Genomic DNA, 15,720 nt, shown 5'->3' on the forward strand with positions numbered 1-15,720 from the left:
CTACATTTGTTTCCTTTCTCTATTTCAGATGGCAAAGTTGCATTTAAAAATGAATGTACCTACATTTCTAAAAAGCTTACATGAGATCTATTGGTAGGTAATTAGGTATTATTATCATTTGAATTGAATCCCCCAAGCAGGTATGTTGGAGTTCTAACCCCAGGCCTTCAGAATGACTTTACTTGGAAGTAGGGTCACTTGTAGGTGTAGTTAGTGAAGATGAGGTCATACTGGAGGAGGGTGGACCTTAATCCATTATGGCTGGTGTCCACCTAAGAGTAGAAGATGGAGACACATGTAGGGAGGACAGCCATGTGAAGACAGAGGCAGGCACTGGGGTGACACTGCCACCCGCCCAGGCACACCTGGGGCTTCCAGAAGCTGGAAGAGGCACAGAAGGATCCCAGAGGCTTCGGAGGGAGCATGGCCCTGTTGACACCTTGACTTCCCATATCTAGGCTCCAAATGTGCGAGAGAATAAATTTCTGTGGTTGTAAACTATCCAGTTTGTGGCATTTTGTTATGGCAGCTGTAGGAAATTAATACAAATGTATCACCAAATGTTATACAGGCACACACATGGAGAGAGAATCCTTATTTTAGTCAAATTAGTAGATTTTTAAAAATCCAAAAAATCATCAAATATGAGGGTGTGGATGACTAATTTATTATAATAATATATGCTTTATAACATTTATACAATCTAAGACATTGCATTTCTAATTTTTTGTAGTATAAAAGAACTAAGCTGAAAAGAAAAAAAAAGACATATTTTTCCAAGGGAGAAATAACACAATATCTTTGAAAGATGCATGACAGCCTTCTCAAAGGATAAAAACCCAAAAGAAAACAGCTACAAAAGAACTATTTCTAAATAGGCAGCCAAGTTACAGCATTTATTACTAAACCATCTGAGTTTCAAAATAAGACTTTGATAGCAGTAATAATTTATTTCATCATCTTATGATGAAATCCAAATAGAAAATTTTCATATGGCAACTCTAAATATAAAAATACTGAACAAGGATGTTACAGACATTTTTTTCATGTCCATTGATACTAGATTTAGTACATGTGATTTCATTTTTGGAAAAACACTTAAAACTTCATTGAAAGGTACTGTAGTGACTTAAAGATACGAAGAGATTGGAGATTCAGTATCATACAGGAGGTGTAGTCCCAAACTGATAAGTATGGTTAAGGGAGTTCAGATCACAATCACAAGATTTTTACATGAAAGTTGACAAGGTGCTTCTAAAGCAAGGTGCTTATACAGAAGAAATAATTAAGAATAGTACAAACACCCTCAACTCCCTTCTCCTCTCTAGCTTGGCGAAACCGCAACCCGAGTTCAATCCAACTCTGTTCTCTCTCCCCTTGCACCATCACAGCCAAATGTGGCTAGAGAAAAGCACACGGCTATGCTGACCTGTCTAGCTTTGTATTCATCATCACTAATCTCAAGTGCACCCTAATGCTGCCAATCGCACTGTGTATATACATACATGATTTTATTGGAAATGTCCCTGAGAAAATTTTTAGGGAGTCATGAGCACTGCAGGGGCTTAACTTGTACATTAAGATGCGAGCATGGCATTGCTGCCTGTGATTTACAGGGTTGTACCGATTCTTCCAAGCTCTACAAACAGTTCATAATCACTGCCCATATTTAGATCATAACCTCTCCAAAGCAACAACCCACCTTCTATTCTATTCTCAAATCTCACCCAAGCTTAGTGATTAATTTTACTTCCATCTCTTTTGCCACTTCCCAGCAGAGTTCTGCTGTCACTCCAGCATGGGTGACTGCCTAGGAGGACAGGATTGTTCTAAGGAGTAGTACCACTACTGGTAAAAACTTGGAAGATAAAATATTATGTTGATTTGGAGCTCTAATCTCTTAAATAATTTTTTAATTCACAAATAGCTTCCAAATACAAAGCTTGTGGAAAAGGTGGCATTTACCAAAGGTAAGCCCTAAGGAAATGACTGGACAGGCAGATGACAACCAGGCCACTTAGCTCCGCAGCCTCACAAATGAGCTGCACCAGTAGATTTGTCAATCCTGCTCAGTATGCCAGCGGTATATATTCAAAAACATATTAATTTTATAATCATTTTAAAGAATAATTTCACTGTGAGAGAGTGCAGATTGGGGTTAAAAGTATGGATTCTAGAGTCAAACTCCTTAGGTTTAAATCCCAACACCACCACTTTCTGAGTGTGTGATTTTGAGCAATTATCTTCGCTGCACCTCATTCCTCATCTCGCAAATGGGGATAATAATAGTGGTCACTTTGTGGGGTAGTTTTGAGGATTAGTTGAACAATCATAAGATACAACAGTGCCTGGCATACAGAAACTGTACTATGCAGGTAAATTTTTCACTCATGAACATTATAAAGGATATTTTATGCAGTGAGGTAAGAATCCCAAACAATAAGTCCTGGGGAATTCTGAGAAAGTACTGCTATATAAGGAAAAAAGGAAGGAAGAAAAGGAAGGAAGGAAGGAAGGAAGGAAGGAAGGAAGGAAGGAAGGAAGGAAGGAAGGCAGGCTAATATTTGTTCTGTCTGGAAAATCCACCCAAAGAGACAATATCCCAATATCCCTTTTGCTTTTCTCAAATAGCTTCTACTAACACTATGTTTGGCACACAAATAAAAATAATAATTGTTAAGATATAACATTCATGAAGATCATGTGGCACCATTGTGACATGCAGGCACATTAGAGCCGAATTCTTTCTTTTTTTAAAGATTTTATGTATTTATTTTCAGAGACAAGGGAAGAGAGGAAAAAAGAGAGGGAGAGAAACATCAATCCACTGCCTCTCACAGGTGCCCCAGACTGGAGTCAAACCCACAACCCATGGTCAGGTCAACATGCGTGTGACCGGACCCAGGATTGAACTGGCAACCTTTTGCTTTGTGGGATGACACTCAACCAACTGAGCCACACCAGTCAGGGCAAATCCTGTATTCTTCATGTGTTAAAATTAGATATTATTTAAGCATACTTGTTTTTCCTAGTTAGCCCCATTCACTCCCACCTTCTTAAAAACAGAGTTGGAAGAAAGGAGGATATAACACTCTGTTATTCTTGGTGATCAGGCCGTGGTCCTGGTTTCTGACCAGGCAATAACCAGGAGATAACCAGAGATGATGAGACTATAAGTTTCAGCTAGTGTGAGAACAGCATATAGCAGCCAACATGAATTGACCAAGAGAACTTTTAAAAACTTTAAAAAAATAGGAATAGTTTTCCACGTCCCAAGAGAGTATGCTACTCAAGAAAAACTGTGGCTCTCCTGAGTCATTTCCTGCCAATAGTAAAAGAGAGCATCAGCACTGGGTATCTATCTGGGTCAAAGGCAGCTTTATGCCCGTGCAAATTAAAAGCTAGTTGACTCTGGTCAGCCAGACCATTTTAGTAGGCACTGTGGGGAATATTAGGCTGGTCCACACCCCTTTGCTTTAAGAACTTCCCTAGACAGGACTTAATTCCTGGAATCCATGTTTGTATTGTTCCTTTGCACCTCTGTCCAGAGCTGATCATCCAAGGATGAATGCATGGCCCTAGCCAAGTCAAAAGTTTAAGAGCCTCAATCTCCCTGTCTCTCTCTGTGTAACAATTGTCACTGAGAGCTAAGAAACTGGGCTGGTTACTTGAACTGAGGGTGAGTATAGTCTGGAGTAAGGGAAAGCCGTGTTTGGCCTTTTGCACACCAAAACAAAAAAGTCAGCCTGCACAGAGGGAGGGAGGGAAGGAGAGAGAGGGAGAGAAGAAGAGAGTTGGGCAGGGAGAAGATTAAAGCCAAGAAACAGTAAGTCAGGCAAAAATTAGCAGCTTGTGTTCTTGATGGATTTCCAAGTCTCAGTTCCAGTCCTCCCTGAAACCTGGCTGCAATCTCAGCCTTTCTTGAGATACTCTATTCTATTCTTTAAATACATATATACATACATACATACATACATAAACAAACCCAAAACTTTTTTTTGCTTACATTGGTCAGAAATAAGTGTCTGTCACTTGCAACCAAAAGAGTCTTCACTAATGAAGATACAGTCATTATTGTATTAATTATGGTATTTAAAAAATGGTTTTTTGCTGATAGTTACCTACAAAAGGCAGATGGGAGTGAGATTTATTTGGTTAACCTTTTCATGTAGTTCTGATCTTCAAATCATGTAACTGTATTACCTATTCAAAAGATATTTTTAAAAATATTGTTGAAATAAGTTCTGTACATAGTGATTACATTTTCTACATCAAAATCCAGGACACCTTGTTTAATAAGGAGTAAAACAACAAATAAGAATTTTAAAACTCCAGTGCATGCACCTTAGTTAGAAGTTTTTATTCTGATTCTTATTCTGAATCAGAATAAGATATATATTTTTATGTTTATGGCAGGAGGCTAGATTTACAAGTATGGCTCGGTATCCAGAAACTAGCTCAACCCTCTTCATGGACCCCTTTGGGATGCTATGACCACTCTTGACCTAGAAAACATGCACAAATGCAAAACACATCATTTTAAGTGGTCTGTGCACCCTCTGAAGCTCATCTACAGATGCCAATATATAACAACTCAACTGGAGGTAAATTCACATACCTGAAATGACTACGTAGCCATGCAGTGGCATTACATATTAGTGTGTGTAGCATAGAAAAGGAACATTACAAAGTAGATATGGAAGAGATAATGGGTTTGAATAATTTAAGTGGATTTTTGGAGGAGCTGGGAAATAATAGCCTGCCTGAAGTTATTAGTAGGATTTAGGGACATAGAAGATAAAATGGAGAATTTAATATCTTGCTCCCTGGCATATGTCATCAGTTTGGCTCAAATAAACTCATAAAAATTCAAAAACTAAAAATACAAATTAAAAATGGAGCTTAGATATAGTATAGAAAAGAGCAAAGCATGTGTGGGAACCATTAAGACACAGGTCTAGCTGGAGCAAGAGTCTGTTAGCAAGTCCTACGGGGACCTCACAGCGGCTGAGGCCCGAGCACTCAATTGGCAGCAATTGTCGTTGCTGTTATTATCATTGGGAGAGCAAGATAAGGTCACCTATGTGAGATGAGACCATATTCTAGAGGACCTTAAAGGTCAGAGCAGTTAAGACTTTGTAAGTTATTGTACGTTTTTGAGCAGGAAGAGAACTTGATTCAGTAAAACTAAAACTTGATTCATTGAAAACACTTAAGAATCATTTGGAGAAAGTGAAGAGAGGGTGGGTAGTAAGAGTATTTCATCTGGTTTTTGTAGCAGAACTAGTAAAGAGAACTTAAACAAGGGTTGTAGAATAGAAATAAAGGATATATTTGAGGGGCTTCAATATGGAGAGCCTTCAGGGACTGATTAGTGATATGCAGGGGATGAAGGGGAGGAAAAATTCATAGAAAATATTTTTAAGTGATTGCATTATTATTGATTATTTATTAAATATTAATAAATTAATCTTTTATTTCATAGATTCTACAGGTGTTGCAGTATTGGAATGTTCGTTCCAAATAAAGGGTGCAAACATTCTTAGTGAAGCTGCCCACAGCCCCCAACAGATCTAAGATGAGATGGGACGTAGGAGGGAGCCAAGGGTTTCTCCTCGGCCGCGAACAGCTTTTAACTGAACACGTAGGTGGTGATAATGTTAAATATATTCCCCAAAACCACAGATCCTTTCTTACTCATTAGGAATTTCTATGGTATACATGCCAGCTACCAGCCACTTCCAGCCTTGTCTACACTTTTCACAGCTTCTGCTGTGTAGATGAAATTTTAAATAAAGTTCTCGTAGTAGAATCCAAAACGTCTTATTGTGTGAAGCATGATTCATGAGAATTGGAGGTTTTCTTTCTCTCTGATCACTGTGGGTCTGCTGGGGCTGGAGTGCAGTGAAGAGGGAAAATAGAGTGGTGTTTCCCAGTTACTAAGAAAAATGGGGAAGGCGAAAAATGGGACAACTGTAATAGCATAATCAATAAAATATACTTAAAAAAAAAGAAAAATTGGGAAAGTCACAGAAATGAGAGGAAGTGTTAGGAATCATCTCTATAATCAGGGTGCACTGCAATCAATTGTATGGTAGCTCAGTTAGTTGTCCTTGGTACATTATAGAGTCCAGATTGTAATATTGGTTTAAGCTTTTGTTTTCAGAAGATAAAGTAATATGTCAAGAACTTGGGACAAGGAGTCAGAAAACATAGGTTCTGACACCAGATTTACCTCAACTATGGAGACAGAGACAGGGACAGTTTTCCTATGGAATGCCCCAATTTCTCAATCTGACATGTTCAAGGAATTAAAAGAAGGCCATGCAGCTAAAGCTTACTAGCTAGCACCAGATGGAGTGGAGCAGTCTAGCAGATGCCACATCATTCTGTGTTAGCGGGCCATGGTAATGAGTTGAATATTTTTTCAAGAGTCACCAGAAAGAAGGCTGTTGTGGAGGTCTGGCCAAGATAAATTGATGGCTTGGGCTACTGTGATTGCACTGAGGAGGGGGACAAATGAGAGATGGTTATGAGAGAGAAATGACAGAACTTGCTGATGGAAGGGATGTAGGAAGAGGGAGGAATCCGTAGCAAAGCTTGGAGTTCTGGCTTAAGCAACTGGGTGGGTGGATGTGCCTTTTACGGAAGTGAGGAGAACGGGGAGAGGAAGGGGTGGGAAGTGGGAAGAGGAGAGCAGCAGGGCAGAAACAGGTGGGGAGTCAGGATTCCCTTTCAGACACGTTGAGTTCAGGATGTTGAAGTAACAGCGTCCAGTAGGTACTTTGACATATACACCTAGAGCATGAGAACAATGCATGGTTTCTCGTGTTTCAAAAAATTCCCCATCCATAAACTACCACACTTGATACTTCATTTTAAAAATATGAGTTGGTCGCTCAGTATTTAATCAAAAGAAAGAAACCACACTAATAAACTTCCTTCCAGTAATATTAGATTTATCAGTAATAATGGTTTCAAGCAAAGAATGAACAGAACCATATCTATGTTTAGAAACAGGTGATAATGTTAGAATGTTCTAAATGTTAAGAACATGCTCTACTGTAGTTTGTTTAAAACTTAAACCAAAAGATGAAGATATTAGCAAAAGAACATATGCAAAAACCATAGACACAGACAGCAATGTGGTGAAGGCCAGAGGGAAGGGGGTGAAGGGACTGGGTGGAGGTGGGCAAAAGGGTGGGGGGGGGGGGGATGGGGACCTCTTTAATAGTATCAACAATAAATTTTTTAAAAAATTAGATATAGGAAAAAATGTAAACCAAAAAAATAAATAAATAAATTGCTAATAGTTACTATTGAGTATCATTTTGGTAAAATAAAGTGATAGAGTATTTTCAAATTTTATATGACATACTGCATGAAATATTAATCAACATGTGATTTAAAATATCTAAATTAGGTAAAATACTGATGAAAAATAAACCATTCATTAGAACTCTCAAATGGAAAGAAAACTCATGACAGCAGAAACTTATTTTTCAAAGAAACTTCCACAGTCATCCCAGATTTAGGCCATCTATGGCACTCTCATAGCAATCACTAATAATTAAAAAGACAACACAAAGATACTTAAAGCACCAAAGAATAAATTGTATTCCTATACCAAAAAATGAAGACAAAGAAAGTACAATAATTTATTTTTTATTTTATTTTGCTTATGCTACTATAGTTGTCCCAGTTTTTTCTCCTTTGTGCCCCTCCATCCAGTGCTCCTGCACTCTGTCAGGGAATACCCACACCATTATCCATGTCCATGGGCCAGGTATGTATGTTCTTTGGCTAATCCCTTCACCTTCTTTCATCCAGTCCTTCCTCCCCTCTCCCCTCTGACAACCGTCAGTCTGTTCCATATTTCTGTGCCTCTGACTCTATTTGGCTTGTTTGTTTATTTTGTTAACTAGATTCCACATATAAGCAATATCATGTGGTATTTGTCTTTCACTAACTGGCTTATTGCACTTAGCATAATAGTCTCCAGGTCCATCCATGCTGTCACAAAAGGTAAAAGTCTCTTCTTTTTTACTGCTGTGTAGTATTCTATTGTGTAAGCATACTACAGATTTTGTATCTACCCATCTACTGATGGGCATTTAGGCTGTTGCTAGGTCTGGGCTATTGTAAATAATGCTGCTATGATCATAGGGATGCATATATTTTTTTGAGCTGGTGTTTCAAGATTCTTAGGCTATATTTCCAGAAGTGGAATCAGTGAGTCAAAAGGCAGTTCCATTTTTAACTTTTTGAGGAAACTCCATACTGTTCTCCACAGTGGCTGCACCAGTTGGCAATCCCACCAGCAGGGCACTAGGGTTCCCTTTTCTCCACATCGTCACCAACACTTGTTTGTTGATTTATTGATGGTAGCCACGCTGGCAGGTGTGAGGTGATATTTTGGGTTTAATTTGCATCTCTCTGATTATTAGTGACATTGAGCATTTTTATATGTCTATGGGTCATCTGAATGGGAGTACAATGATTTATTTAAGAAATGTTCATCAGTGAGAAAGGAAAAGAATTTTCTGGTTTATCTTTAGTTAACCAGAAGTCAAATTAATTATAATGAAAAATTTCAGTTAAATGAACTTTTCTCACTGTAAATTACATGCTTAACTAAATATATAAATTATTCCCTGATATAATTTTTGTTCTTTAAGCAGAGTTACTTATATGATGGTGATTTGGTATCAGATTTGATTAATATTATAGATTACCAACTTTAGTTTTTCCATTTAGAATACATATATTATATTACATGGGTTTTTAAATAGTGTACTCAAAATCAGCCAGTAAGTATGACAGAAAGAATGCAAATGAAATCACAGAGATAAGTTTAGCTAGTATATTCTACTCTTATAGAATGTCTTCTTTATCTAGCATTCTATCAGCGGAGGTCCTTAATAACAGAATCTACCATCATATATCCAGCTCACACATGCAGCATTTTACTAGCACATATATTTGTATTGATAAATTTCCTTTACATGCCTACAACATAAAGGTTTTCTTAAATCTTACATATTCTTTTTGTATTTTCCCCATCTGCCTTCTACCACTATTTGCTAGTGTGGTGTGTTCACTTCTTCCATTCAGGGCTGCCTTTATTGGCACAGTCACACATTTAAACCAAAATGAAATCGGGTAAGAATATACCAAGGAAAATAAATGGATATGTCTACCAAAGCATGTAAAGAATGTTCATGGAAGCTTTATGCATAGTATCTAAAAATTTTAAAGTAAAGAACCAAATGTCTATCAACATTAGAGTGGATAAATTCATGTAATGGAATACTATGCAGCATTTAAAAAGAATAAATTGTTGTAATACACAATAGTATGGATCAATCTCAGGAAATGATGTTGAGCAAAAGAAACCAGACAACCCCCCCCACACACACACATCAAAAACTTATAGTATGATTCCCGTTTATATGAAGCTTAAGAACAGGCAAAACTAAACTATGATGATAATAATCAGAGGAATGGTTACTAGGTTGGGAAGTGTTACTGGCTGGGATGTAACTTGGTGGAGGAGCCTTCTGGGCTGCTGGAAATGTTCTATCCTGTTTATACGCAGGTACACATGCCCTGGTGTTGAGTAGAAATTAGTGTGCATGCACACGCGTATGCACATATAGAAAATGAACAATAAAGTTAGTACATTTTATGCATATCGTCCCTCAATAATTTTTTCCATTTAGTACTAAATTTTACAGTACATTTTCCAATAGACTAATAGAACTTTTTAAAAGAATAGAACTAGCCCTGGCTGGCGTAGCTCAGTGGATTGAGTGCGGGCTGGGAACCAAAGTGTCCCAGGTTCGATTCCCAGCCAGGGTACATTCCTGGGTTGCAGGCCATAAACCCCAGTAACCGCACATTGATCTCTCTCTCTCTCTCTCTCTCTCTCTCTCTCCCCCTTCCCTCTCTAAAAAATAAATAAATAAAATCTTTAAAAAAAAAAAAGAATAGAACTACATGAATCAAATGGAATGATACCCAAATACATTAAGCAAAATGCAGAAATCTGCAGTCCTTTGATAGACAATTGGATAAAGAAGATGTGGTACATACACACAATGAATGCTACTCTGCCATTTGGGACAACATGGACGGATCCTGAGATATTGTGCTAAGTGAAATAAGTTAGACAGAAAATGTGAAGAATGACATAATTCCACTAATGTGTGGGATATAAACCTGAAAGCAGCAAAACAAGAAAAACAAACAAAAACTGCAGACACAGACAACAGTATGACATTATGGTGGTTACCAGAAGGAAGGGGGTAGGGGTAGTAAAGGGTGAAGTGGGTCAAATATATGGTGACAGAAGATGTGACTTTGGGTGGTGGGTACACAATGCAATATGCAGATGATATATCATAGAATTGTACATTTGAAGCCTATATAATTTTATTAACCAATGTCATACCAATGGGCAGTGGGACTAAGTGTTTGTATTTTTACATACTCTGGCTGTTTTCAGTTTATATGTTCTCACAATTTTATAAAATTGTTAACCTAATTTAAAGGGCTCCATTAGGTTTTTCTGTGTTTTTAAAATGCATTGGGTTGAGCCATACAAAACTGTCATTTTTATAATTCAAAAAATGAGACAATTACTGAGTTTTATATAATTCAATCTAATACAATAAACAGATATGAAGATGTTATATAAAAACATTCATTTAGATATTCCTAATTCAGAATTTGAAATAATTTTCATGTCAACATAAAAAGCATAACTCAAATCCAATATGATTTGATTATATATTTGAGTTTAACATTTGTTACTCTAAAGTAACTTAATTACCCTTTTTTCAATTGATTATAATTTGAATTGTTCACATAATTATTTCTAATAGTTCTGAACCCGTATAGCAGTAGTACAGAAATATGTTGAAATCTGAAACCAGATAATCGGGAGTCAGGTCTCAGTTTTTCGCACTGGCTCTCTCACCCACGAGAAGCTGCTCTGGACCGCGGTGTTCTTCAGCATAACAAGGAGCAAACAGTGCCTGACCTGTAAGGTTGCTCACAGGACCAGTTTGCTGCTGTATGTGAAAGCACTTTGGAAAGCACAAAGCACTATCCAAATGTAATCATTATTGTTTTCAATGAGGAAAGGAAATAGCCTAGATTTGCTTTAAAGAGATCAAGTTTTCAGTAACCATATTGCAACCTATGTTATGCTAGATGGGCGGTTTTCAAATTTCTCATCTCGGGACAGCTTTATAATCTTTGTGATGTGCACATCAGTTATTAATACTTACTATAATATAAATTAAAATGTAATTTTTAGTATTTATTTTATGTTAAATTATGTATATTGTTATATTACATTATGTAAGCCTATATGTTTACATAAATAACCTGAAACATACCTATTTTTTCTAAGACAAAGAAAAATTAGTGAAAAGAGACATTTTTTACATTTTTTTGCAAAGTTCTTTAAAGTCTAGCTTAACATGACAGTTAGATTCTCTTATCTCTTGCATTCCATCTGTTGCAACATGTCATTCTGGTTGAAGTATATAGAGAAAACTTAGCCTTACACAGCTAGCTATTGGGAAAAGGCAGGGGTATTTTAACAGTCTTTTCAGATAATTTTTATTTTGACTACTTGGTACTATATTAAAATCCAATGTAGTCTTTAAAGTTTATTTGTAATCTGAATCTAAAACTAATGAGCTTGGTTTATTACTTCTTCATGAACAAAAAATTCATGTCAAAGAACTTCTACTCTGCTAGATTAAACCACTGGTCTGTCATGCACTTTGAACAGATCCTTCACCCATCCATGACTTGGTAACATTATTCACTGGCCGTATTGAAAAATCAGTACATAGACTTATTCAGGTCTTGTCAGTGTTGACACATTTCCCTGTACAATACTTAAGAACCACATCAACTAATGTTGCCACTCATCAGAAAAGTCCTTTAGTCCTGGGAAACTATCAAACTCACAGTGGTGGATACAAGTTTTCAAAAAATCTAATTTTTTGCTTAAAAACTGAAAATTTAACTTTAGAAAATACTGTAGTCTATTTTCCTCTTGCAATGACAGATTCGCTTCATTTATTTTTCTGAAAATTTCTGCCAAATACCCAAGTTTGAAGAGTTATAATTTGTATTATATTTCAGGGCTTCTTTCAAGTAAACATGGTGTTCCATGGGAAAAACTGGCTAGTTCAGCTAGCAACTGTTACGTGGTGCCCTTCCTCGAGGCCAGCACTGCGTTATTGTACTTCAGCGTGCAGTCCCAGTGCCTGGCGTGCACCTCCCACTTTGTCACCTAGAAAATTCAAAGTAGGGTAGTCAGGGTTCACAATTTAACAAAATCCATCATTCTGCTGCTTCAACAAAGACCTCCTTAAGTGAAACAGAATGTTCTTTTTACTGGTGTGCACAGTGGTGAAGAACACAGCGACAGCTAGCACACTTCAGAGCCACTGCTCTGGTTTGTGCCAGGACACCAGCAGTCGTCATCACCGGTACTTCTGCACTGTCAGTGCAGAATGACACAGGCTCTGAAAGACTCTCAGGAGCACCCAGGGGTCTGGAGGCCACATGCCGAGAAGGACTGAGCTAGATGCTGGCTCAGCTGAAGGTGACTGACACCTTTTACCTAGCTCAGAGCCAACCCTAATGAGACTGATGAAAATACTCATGGTTAGCACAATCATATCCAAGAAATCAGTTATTTAAGCTATGTAGTTCTAATCTTGATTATTGAGATGCAAATAATGCTTTTCATTCATATACTCATTCTTTTCTTTTAACATTTTGTTTATTTATTTTTAGAGATGGGAGAAGGGAGGGAGAGAGATGGAGAGAAACATTTATTGGTCACATCTCACAAGCCCCCAACTGGGGACATGGCCTGCAACCTGGACATGTGCCCCGGCTGGGAATTGAACCCGTGACGTTTTGGTTTGTGGGATGATGCTCAATCCCACCCAGCATGAGCCTTACCAGTCAGGGTCATGCTGGCATTCTTATGGAAAATAAAATACCACGATCACTTGGTACTCTGTACCTTTTTACCTACAAGAAAATCAGAAAGTCCATCCAACAGTCTAAGTGTTCCTCTTACTCCATAATTCAACTCTGCCATGTCTAAGAACAAGCTGAAAATATCTGTATAGCCACAGCCTACCTATGCATGGTTCATTAATATTAAGCAAATAGAGTCTGATAATTCCTTGTTATAGGGGCTGTCCTGTGCATTGTAGGATATTTAGCAGGATCTCTAGCTGCTATCCACAAGACGCCAGTAATACTTCTTCCCAGTTGGGACAACCAAGTATGTCTCTAGACATTGCCACATTTCCTTGGGAACAGAGGTGAAGTGAGGGGGCTTTTGCCTCCATTGAAAAACCACTGATCAGATGTATTATTTCAATAGTTAGATGATAGATAGATAGAAAGATAGATAGATATAAGTGATACAGATATAGATATCCTTTCAAAAACAAGAAGCTGCTCTGATTTTTTAAATGGAACTTCAAAACTATAAGCTCAGGCTGAGCTCCTGAGGATAGTTTCAAATTCTGCCTAGCTTCTATAGCAATTCTTTACCGGCTACCAGGGGACTCCTGTTTGTGATCTACAAGATAAAATGTCCAGCTCAGAGTCAGACATCCTGGGTCCTATTACTACTACTCAACAATTAACTCCTTGTGTCTTGGTCTCATCATTTCTCAAGTGGGTACAGTAGTACCTCAACTTCCTTCTGTCATTATAAGGATACAATGAAAGGTGAAAAGTTGAGAGAAAATATATTCAGACATAATTATGTCCTTATGGTCTTTGCAAAAATGGGAGCTCATTAACAAATGACTTGACAGTATCTGATGCCCTTTTCTACTTTTAACTATATGATTAGCCTTGCCAGGGTAGAAGTGGGACCATTTGCTACTAAAAAAAAAAACCTAGTCATGTGCTATCCCTAGTGCAGAAAACAAATGTGACCTGATTCTATGAAAATCACTACATGCAATCACTGACTTCAGCTGCTTAATTTGTACATCATCTCTTAGCAAACAGTAGCCCAAACCTTTTACCATAGTCCCAACACTGCTGCTGTGGCTTTGCTTGTACTGAAAGAAAACCAAACAAACAAAACTTCAGACTCTTTTGAGGATTCCCTGGATTTATTAGTGAAAGGAGGGAAGAAGTTGTAAAGGTCAAGTCAAACAGTTTAGGGGAGATGAGTCCAAATTACTTTGTGACAACAGGTATTATAGTAACTGAGTTAGTGTGAGGATTTTAGGATTCAAAAGGAGAGAAAAGAACAGAAAGTAAGTTGGAAGACTGCTGAGATAAACTTATTTTATTCGAGAACCTTCCAGAATGCAGGGAAGTAGGAAAGTTCACCATCTGCCTCCCCTCCTGCTTTCTGCACTAATCTGCCCCCAACACTAACCCATAACCTTCAAATAGTCTTCCTTTGTGTGGGTGTGCACAATTAGTGTGAACAACTCCTTACTGATGGAAATACGAGTTGTTCCCTTTTTTTCTTTTCTAATTATAAATAAAACTGAGTGAACGTCATCAAAGGAAACTGTTATATATAGCTACATTTCCTTAGGATACATTCTTGGTTGTACAGTTTCTGGAGCAAAGGTCTTCCCCTTTTTTAAACTTTCATTTTTGATAATAAAGCTTTTGAGGAGTTTTTCTATTTCGTTATCATGGAGCCATCTTGCTACTCTAGATATATCTGAACCACTTAGCACAAGCACATGCCTGATGACACTTGATACACCTTCTAGTTTTGAAATTGTCCAAAAGAATGTTTGCATGATCTTCAAATTCAGGAAATCTCTAAATATAAAGATCACAATTATAACTATCCTTTGTCTTCTTTTTCAGGATCACCATTTGTGCTTTACGCTTCCTTAAATATGCCATATTTATTTCAAATAATCAAACGTAAAATCAGTGAAGTGTTCTTTCTGTAACTCTACACCCTGAAAACAAGCTCCTTCAGTGGCTATGCTTCATCATATTTTCATCTTATTCAGCTGCCTCATCCACTTTCCATCCCCCAACCAATTATGTTTCTGCAGTTGTATTAGGCCAGGAGCAAGTGTGCATATACATGCATAGCCCTTGGACACAGAGACAGGAATGTGGTGAAGGCTGGGGGTGGGGGGCAGAGGCTGGGTGAAGGTGGGCAAAGGGGGAACAGGGGACATCTGGAATAGTGTCAACAACAACAACAAAAGCTAGGCTGAACTTTATGTCTTAAATAAATTGTAAAGGAAAATTTATTGTACATTCCATACAACAAAACACCAAGACAATTCTAACTATCTGTGTTTCCCACAGAAACCATTTTTAAAGGGAGCTTATTGCAGCCCATAAACTTAGATGAGCTTTTCTTTCCTGCTGGGCATAACGATGAGCTTAATCTCAATATTTCTTTCCTCCATAAATATCAAACAACCAAGAGAATTAATGTCATTGTCCAATCTGCATCCTGTCATATTTAACTATTTATAGTGGTGTCAACAAATAACTTTATAGAAAACATAAACATGCAGTAGCATAATGTTCAGTTGAGACCATCAGAAGAAACAATAGCAGTAGATCTACTCTCCTGTGTTGTCCAGAAGGAGCAATGGGAATTTTGGCAGCAAATTGGTATATGAGGGAATGGCTAATGATTGCCTCACTATCTTCTGGGAAGAT

This window comes from Phyllostomus discolor, chromosome 6 (genome assembly GCF_004126475.2).
Source record: "Phyllostomus discolor isolate MPI-MPIP mPhyDis1 chromosome 6, mPhyDis1.pri.v3, whole genome shotgun sequence".
Classification (NCBI taxonomy): domain Eukaryota; kingdom Metazoa; phylum Chordata; class Mammalia; order Chiroptera; family Phyllostomidae; genus Phyllostomus; species Phyllostomus discolor.